The 9,558-nt window shown below is 40.1% G+C and overlaps 1 protein-coding gene across 1 annotated transcript in view; it reads left to right on the forward strand.

Moving 5' to 3' along the window:
- LOC106532370 (zona pellucida sperm-binding protein 3) overlaps positions 1 to 9,508 on the forward strand; it is a gene marked incomplete at its 5' end in the record, with an annotated part of 14,917 nt that extends 5,409 nt beyond the window's left edge. Inside the window, 1 exon segment of the mRNA XM_014028411.1 lies at positions 8,734 to 9,508.
- Between the last annotated feature and the right edge of the window lie 50 nt (positions 9,509 to 9,558).

Genomic DNA, 9,558 nt, shown 5'->3' on the forward strand with positions numbered 1-9,558 from the left:
TGAAAGGCAGCAGAACGAAGAAAAAATCTTATAATATCTGCCCCCTTTTACAAAGAAAAAAAGAAGAAAAAATATTGATAATCTTCTGGTTACAAAAATACAACAAAACAGAAACAACAAATAAAACTTACATAAATACCCATTATTCTAATTTATATTTGTTCAATAAACCAAATTTAATCATTCTTTTAAACACAATGATCCAGCATTTCTAACATCACTCTCCAGATCATTCCACAGTTTCACTCCCTGTATCGACGTTCCCTCAAATTTGTTCGAAATCTGTGCTTCACAAATATTTCATTTCCCTTTAAATTATAAGAGCTTTCTCTTTTAACAAAATTTAACTGTATATTCAAAGTTAGCATGTTTTTATGAGCCTTAAACATGAGCTGTAGAATACTGTAATCAACCAACTCATGAAGTTTTAATAATTCCAATTGACAAAAACAATATATTTGATGGGTGACTGCAGTGTTTTCTAGTAATAACTCTTATTGCTCTTTTCTGCAAAATAAAAATGGTGTTTATTATCGTTTTACATGCTTTTCCCCATATTTCAATACAATATGAGGTGTGGAACTATTATTGCATTATACAATATATAGAGATTTGTCATTAAATAACTCTCGAGCTTTATACAATACTGCAATTGGTCTAGCTATTTTTACTTTTAGATTATTTATGTGTGATCTCCAAATCAGCTTCTCATCGATAACGACACCCAAAAACTGAACTTCACTGACTCTGCCAATTTAATTAAGTACTGAAATGAACACACATTGTGTATGTCTTTCCATCTTTACAGGAACTTTCCATTGACTTCCATTCATTTTTCATTAATTTCTATACCCTCACTTTCACCTTTGGTGATGGACCTAAATTGAGGCCGTGAAATTTGTTCAAAATAAAAAAAAAAATTGAAACTGAAAGAGACTTAAAATAGAAAAATAGTTGAAACACAATTTAACTCCATACATACGTAAACTTAACTCGGTTCACACCATAGTCCTAAACGTAAACCTCGATATAAAACCAGCATTTGTATTTATGGAGCCCAGGCTCAGACCCCATAAGGAGCAGTGGGTCCTCACAAGGTAGTATATTTAAAAAAATGGACCCTACAAAGTAACAAATGCTAGAAGGAGCACAACTCTTGCACCTCACAGATTGGATCAAACTGATGTACAGAAAACTGTTTAGTTAAAAGTTTACAGCAAACTGACCGACACCTACAAAATGATTTCAAGTACAGGTGGGATTTATTTTTTATACCTGGAATTTTGTGTAGCTGCAGTTGTACAGTCAGGAAACTAAACTCCTTAGAAACAGGAGACACCAAATTTAATGTTTGCCTGCTAACAAAGATAAAGTGGAAATTATGGTTCATTTGTCTGCACTGTTAGTAAAATATCTCTTAAATCAGAGGAGGGATTATAAGGAAACTGTTGGAAAATATTCACTGGATCTACAACTCATTACTATTTAGAGTCAACTCAATCAAATATAAGTTTGCTCCAGCTAATCAGCCTCAGCCAACACAGAAGAAATGGCTACAAAACTTAGGTAATTTTACAGATATTGAGATAAGTTTGGTGTGGTTTTAGCAAATATTCACTCCAAATATGTCTTTAATTTGAACACGTATCACCAGATTCAATTATTATCATCAGTTCTCAACAAAAAACAGTTTTTGTCTAAAACTGACATGAAAAGCGGCGGGTGACATGGATCCCTTGAAGTGATGCTGGATCTTTATTATGTGAAGTATTGATGAAGCTTGAATAAACAAAGATTTTCTTGTAATTCCTCCTACATTGTTGTTCGTCAGATTTAACACTTGTGTGTGTCTGGAAGCTTCGCTCAACCCAAAGAGAGATTATTTAAACTCTTTGATATTTATGTAGAGCAGCACTTTTACTATAATTATTTCCTCTCTCTGGCTTTAAGATGAAATAAGACTAAAGCTGGTTCTGATCCGGTCTTATTCAGGTCACAGCAGCTGAATTTAACTCCTGACAGTTTAATTTAGACAAAATGAGCTGAAAATAAATCTGAGGATTTTCCAGAAGGAGGGAGACGAACTACAATAGAGCCTAAAATAACCCATTTGCAACAAACCCACTAAAATAAACACACACTTTAATAAGAATAGGACAGTTGTGTGACAATGTGTGTGTGCTCGTCAGGAGTAGAAACACTTGAGTGAGAGGAAATACACCAGAGGTCAGATAGGAAACCTGATAGATTCCATGTTCTGTGACGTTTCTTTCTCTTTCTCTTCATTTGTATAGCTGTATCAGATTATTTTAAAGTACTGGTTAATCATTGAATAACTGAATCTAAAATGTTAAAATTATACAATTTCATATGTAAATGAAAATATAGATTTTCCACAATGGAAACCAATGTGAAAGGTTAAGTCAGAAGATCAGTTTCCACACCATGCAGGGCATCTGATGAGGACTAATGCGTCAAGGAAACAGCAGATAAAACAATCAAGAGGAAAGATTATGAAGTGAAATGTCCGTTAGATAAAAGGTGTGAGGCTGGAGGCAGCAGCCAGAAAGAAAGTGCCACACATTGCTGCACGACACTGTGACGAACATCAGATAAAAGTAAAATAATTTTTTGCACGTTTTTGCCGAATTAATGAAATGAAATGAGGAAAGTTTGAGACGGGAGATAAAAATGAAAAACTCAATGCTACAGATTATCTTGATGAGTTTGACAAATGTGTATGTTTTAATGAATTAATATGCATCGGGTAAAATAAGTATTGAACACGTCACCATTTTTCTCAGTAAATATATTACTAGAGGTACTAATGACATGAAATTTTCACCAGATGTTGGTAACAACCCAAGTGATCCATACATACAAAGAAATCAAACCATAAATGTCCAGAAATGAAGTTATTTGTAATAATGTGGAATGGCACAGGGAAAAAGTATTGAACACACTTACTGAAATTTATCTAATACTTTGTACAAAAGCCTTTGTTGTCAATGACAGCTTCAAGACGCCTCCTGTATGGAGAAACTAGTGGCATGCATTGCTCAGGTGTGATTTTGGCCCATTCTTCCACAAACAGTCTTCAAATGTTGAAGGTTTCGTGGACCTCTTCTATGAACTCTGATCTTTAGTTCTTTCCATAGATTTTCTGTTGGATTCAGGTCAGGTGATTGGCTGGGCCATTCCAGCAGCTTTAGTTTCTTTCTCTGAAACCAACTGAGAGTTTCCTTGGCTTTGTGTTTGGGCTCATTGTCTTGCTGAAATGTCCAGCCACGTTTCATCTTCATCATCCTGGTAGATGGAAGCAGATTTCTATCAAGAATGTCTCTGTACATTTTTCCACTCATCCTTCCTTCAATTATTTGAAGTTTGCCAGTACCATATGCTGAAAAACAGCCCCACACCATGATGTTCCCACCTCCAAACTTCACTGTTGGTATGGTGTTTTTGGGCTGATGTGCAGTGCCATTTGACCTCCAAACATGATGTGTATTCTGGCATCCAAACAGTTCAATGTTGGTCTCATCTGACCAGACTATATTCTCCCAGTATTACACAGGCTTGTTTAAATGTTGTGCAGCAAACTTTAAAGGAGCTTCAACATGCTGTTTCTTCAGCAGTGAAGTCTTGTGTGGTGAGCGTGCATACAGGCCATGGTGGTTCAGTGCATTACTTATTGTTTTCTTTGAAACAATCGTACCTGCTAATTCCAGGTCTTTCTGAAGCTCTCCACAAGTGGTCCTTGGCTCTTGGACAACTCTTCTGATAATTCTTTTCACTCCTCTGTCAGAAATCTTGTGAGGAGCACCTGGTCGTGGTCGGTTTATGGTGAAATAATGTTCTTTCCACTTCTGAATTATGGCCCCAACAGTGCTCACTGGAACCTTCAGAAGTTTAGACATTCTTCTGTAACCGATGCCATCATTATGCTTTGCAACAATAAGGTTGTGAAGGTCTTGAAAGAGCTCTTTACTTTTACCCATCATCAGATGGTTCTTGTGTGATACCTGGCCATCATTTGGGACTGAACCAGCTGAAATTAACTTGCACTGACAAGGGGCAGGCTTGCTTTCTAATTACTGAGAGAGTTCAGCTGGTGTCTTGGCTTTCCATGCCTTTTTACACCTCCCTTTCTTCATGTGTTCAATACTTTTTCCCTGTGCCATTCCACATTATTACAAATAACTTCATTTCTGGACATTTATGGTTTGATTTCTTTGTATGTGTGGATCACTTGGGTTGTTACCAACATCTGGTGAAAATTTATGTCATTAGCACCTCTAGTAATATATTTACTGTGAAAAATGGTGATGTGTTCAATACATATTTTACCCACTGTATAAAACTTTAAAGCTAGGAACTGAATCTGAATGAATGACAACTGAACCTGTATTCAGGCTGACATACTCATTGATTCTGGTTGATGTGATTGGGGCATAATCCAGCTGGTCATGTCTCACAGCTATGAGGTTTTATAGATTGCAGAACCAACGTAGACATGGACTGTAACTCTATTGCTGCTGTAAACATGTTTCAGACATCCTTAAGTCTAACTCCTGCAGCCGACTGGTTGCACAGATCATCTGTCATCCCTACACCTCACCTGTAATGCCTGATACTGATGAGCCTCACATATGAGCTGCTGCAGCTCAGTCACTACCTCAGATGCAGGTCCGTTTCAACCCCAGATTTCTCCTCAGACCTTTCATCAATCAGACCACAAAGTGTCAGATCCAGTTTGAAGGGTTTTGAAGGAAGGGAGGAAGGAACAGATACTGAACCTCCTCTTGTCAGCTGTTTCTAATAATCTGGACCGGAGTTAAAATTTAGATTGATAACCCAACATGAGCCAGCTTCTGTAGCCGAGGATCAGACCGCCAAGGTCCTCGCCTTCGACCACTACCCAACACAGTGCTGGTGGCTCGGGCATCTGCTTAGGATGCCTCCTGGACGCCTCCCTGGTGAGGTGTTCTGGGCACGTCCCACTGGGAGGAGGCCCAGGACCCAGGACACGCTGGAGGGACTGTTTCTCAGCTGGCCTGGGAACGCCTTGGGATTCTCCCGGACGAGCTGGCCCAAGTGGCTGGGGAGAGGGAGGTCTGGGTCTCTGCTTAGGCTGCTGCAGAAACAGACAGACAGAACCCAACATGAGTGTGACACAAAGTTTAGGCTGGGTCGGCTCGGGTTTCTATGGCCTGATTTAAATAGGTTTACAGCGAAGAGAAAACTAAACAAGAATGCACAATTTATCCATGTATTATCCTTTACTCTCTTGTTCCTTTCAGGTTCACGGGGGTCACTGGTGCTCATATCTAGCAGTCACTGTGTGAGGGGCGGGGGACTCCCTGGACAGGTCACAAGTCCATGATAGGGATACATGGAGATGAACAACCATTTACTCTCTCAACTAGGGACAATGTAGAATTGCCAATTAACCTAAAGGCCCTCACATACTTACGCGTACTTCATCCTGCGAAGGTCCACGTGGACTCGAGTCAGACATCCAAACAGGTCTGCACAGAGATCAGGGTTTTACGTCCCTGTCTGCGGAGTCGCACAAACTGCCCGGCGAGTTCACATTGAGGTGTTTTGGATACGATACCGAGCAGATAAAGTTCAGAATCCGTGTCATTTGTGGATGAAACGGAGTCAAATTTTGAAAAGCGTCTCACGGAGGACATTAGAAAACACATAAATTTGATACATCAATATAAGGGCTTTCAGAGAGCAACAAATTCATGGGAGAAAATAACTCAGACCCTGAAAAGGTAAGTTTTTCGATTTTGTTGTTTGAAAGCTAAAATGCAATTTATCTCTTCCTCCTTGTCCTTGATGCCATGATTGAAACGGTGAGAAATTAAGGAATTTTCCAGGCAATCAGTTCCCTCAAGTATGAATTCTCAAACACCAGCGGACAACATGCGCAGAGTCCGCGCGGCTCATGGACTGTAACAGAGTACGCGCGAGTGTGTCGGGGGCCTTAACGGCCTTAATTTTTGTCTGTGGGAGGAAACCAGTGAGAAGATGCAAACTCTGTCTCAGGCTGGGATTCAATCGGGCAACCTTCTTGCTGAGAGGCATCAGCTCTACCAATTGAGCCACGATGCATGATCTAAAGTTGCATAAAATGGTAAATGGACTGTACTTATATAGCGCTTTTCTATCCATCCAGGACACTCAAAGTGCTTCAAACTACAGTCTGTTTCCTCATTTACCCGTTCACACAGCACTCTACCAGATCTCCTACAAAGCTATGTAGTCTACATAGCAATCAGCTATGGAGACTAATCTGAGCCAATCACATTCCTGCACTGATGGGACACACATCAGAGACATTAGGGGTGAAATGTCTTGCCCAAGGACACAACAACTGAGACAGCTGGATAGGGGATTGAACCGGTGACCTTCCGGTTCCAGGACGACTCCCCTAACCACTCTGCCACAGCCGCCCCAGCATAACTAATGCCCATGTGGCCCCGCCCTCTGCTCCCATCACACACTATCGAAGAGTGGTTAGAGGAGTGTCCTGGACCCGGTAGGTTGCCGGTTCTATCCCCCGTCCAGCTGCCTCAGTTGTTGTCTTTAGGCAAGAGACTTCACCCCTAATGCCTCTGATGTGTCCCATCAGTGTATGAATGTGATTGGCACTGATTAGTCTCCGTAGTTTGATTTGTACATGTTAGCTTTGTAGAGATCTAGTTGAGTGCTGTGTGAATGGGTAAATGAGGACACAGATTGTAGTGTGAAGTGCTTTGAGTGTCCTGGTTGGGTAGAAAGGTGCTATACAAGTACAGTCCATTTACCATTTTACACACATCCCTCATTTTCACTTCACTCATGAGTGACAAAATGAGATATGAGAAACTAAAGCACTAAAATTGTGTGATCTACTTCTAATTAGTTTTTTTGTCAAATAAACTTAGTTTATGATCTGTATCTGCAGGAGGAGGTTTTGCGCACCTGTTTACCATCACATTATTACATTGTTTATCAGCCACAGGGGATATAGAGGGGTTCCATAACTGCTCCTCTGAGGCGACATTGATCATAGGCTTGTTGTCAAAAGGGACGCCTGCAAGCTAAAACAATAACTTCCGACCTCTTCCGTGGCTCCTGCTCTGCCTCCTACGTCACTCAGTCGGTCCCCCTATTCTTTTATGTCAGCTTCCTGTCTTGTGTCGCGCCAGAGTGGGAGATGCAGCTGGCTGCAAGCCCAAAACCCTGGATGAGAAACCACAACACGAAAAAGTGAAACGTGCACTTTCACTGCCTCCCGACGCACGCTGCCACCTCACTTCAGATGTACCAAGAGCCTCTCATCCTTTATTTACATTAGATGATCCTAAACTCTCCAACGCAGGAGTCAGTGTGACGGGACATCCCTGCCCCCGCTCTCCCCCACAACCCCCTCACCTCCCACCTTGAACCTCTGCTCTGGTCATGAAGCATGGCTGAAAGCACGTACCTTGTCTCCCGCTTTCTCTCTCATGTTGGCTCAGACATAAGCAAACAGTTCTCTGAGCAAACAAAGCAACAAAGCTGTCAGCACCGTCTTTGCTTTAACACAAGTCACAATGCAGACACAACACCAACTTCACGCTGAGCACAACCTTAGATTAACGTCAGAGTTTTCTGTTTTCCACATTGTACATATTTATACTTCAGATTTTTCCTTTTATTGTTCTGCATTTTTAGTAGTTTAGGAAAGTAATCAATTCAGAAATCCTGTTTTCAGTTAATTACCCAAACGGCTGATATTTGTTTTTGTATTATTTTAGTCCAGCATGTTGTGTGTCTTTGTGCAATACAAACAACTTCTACTCACTTATGAAATATCGTAAAGCAAACAAGTTAACTGTGTGACTTTTGATCAGTGAGTAAACCTGCGAGAGTCATCAGGGTTTTATGTAGATGTTTGGAAGACACCCCCTCCTGACACACACACACACACACACACACACACACACACACACACAGAGGACTTCCAGGAAGTTTCAGTATATTTCCTTTACTCTGGCTCCACACAGCCTGTCGGGTCGAGGTGAGGATGTGACCCTGAATCTGAAGATTTGCCGCTTCATATTTCTGTTGCATCTTCATTGATCATAGGAATATTTTTTAATTCATTCACTTTGTTTAAAAACATATTTTGCACAGAATTAGTAATGATTAAGTCTAAGTCTTACTGAAACTAGAAACTGCATAGTGGTGACATAATGACCTCTGCACGCAGAAATGCACCAGAACTCAAGTCTTTATTCCTAATAAAAGTCATGCTACTAGGTGCATCCCAAAATTGTAGTGGTTTGGGCGGGGGTCTTTTTTTTTGTTTGCTTTACTTGGGGGGGCATTGGTTGACCTGATGGATAGCCACTTATCAGAGCTAAACAACCAAAGAAAATCTGAAGCTCCTATGTTAGTTTCTGAGTTATAATCATTTTTGCATGTCCAGACACCCCATCTTTGAAAGGAGCCCCCTCCTCAAATACGGGGTGTTTCATAAAACTGTTAACTGGCGCAGTTTAGGTCGGACTCATCTACAGTCCTGCCAAATTTCATGTTGATTGGTGCAGCTGTTTTTGTGCTACAGTTGACCAAAAATCACTGAAAAAAATAAACATTACGAAAACAATATGACTCCCGCTTTGCATGGGGGGGGGGGGGGTGTCATAATAAAATCTGCCGAATGGATTCATGAATCATTGTGTTCTCTTGCAGAAACCTTGTTTTGATGATGAAAGAGTTAACAGTTTCAAGGACCTGCATCTGTGCCGTTGTTGCTTCACACCCAATGGAAACACAACATTTTGTAAACCAGAGATGTCATTTCGTGTCACACACTGACTCTTTGTGAAACAGCACGCTGGGTTTTCAGAGATTGTTTGTTTGCATTTCCAGGAGAAATTCAGGAAATATTAAACCACCAAATCAGAAATGTTGTCATTCTGACCGTCTGTGTTATATTGGTTGTGTTCTGTTAAAATGTCTTAAAACTTAACAACTGTATTATTTGTTTGTTTTGTATTTTGGAACTGATTTGTAACGGCTGAAGTAGAAACTTTAATTTGAAGGTGTACTCCACCTCCCACACCATGACTGCTGGAGAAAGAAGACTGATGGTTTTGAAGCCTTTAAATATGACAAAAACCCATCAATAGTTTATTTCAAACGTGTAAAACATTTTGATTCTGACCCCAAATTTAACCTTTGTTGTAATTTTAAAAAAATTGTAAAGTTATAAATTGACCATTACTGTTCTTGCAAAAATCAAACTAATGATTAGGAAGGTTGTAAATGTAGTCTGTACTAAATTTGTTTCATTTTTTTTTTTTTTTTGTACCTTCAGTCTGATGCATCGCCCCCTGCTGGTCATAAAAAAATTAACATTAAAGTGCCTCTACTTTTATTTTTTATCTGATCTTTTGGGATTTCTTTTCTGAAGTGTATTTTTTATTTTCAAATAAACTTTATTGTCCCTCGTGGGGAAATTATTTATCTGCATTTTTCCCATCATATGTGGAGCAGAGGGCTGCAGTTTAAGGT

This window comes from Austrofundulus limnaeus, unplaced genomic scaffold, assembly GCF_001266775.1.
Source record: "Austrofundulus limnaeus strain Quisiro unplaced genomic scaffold, Austrofundulus_limnaeus-1.0 Scaffold758, whole genome shotgun sequence".
In the NCBI taxonomy this organism is placed as follows: Eukaryota; Metazoa; Chordata; class Actinopteri; order Cyprinodontiformes; family Rivulidae; genus Austrofundulus; species Austrofundulus limnaeus.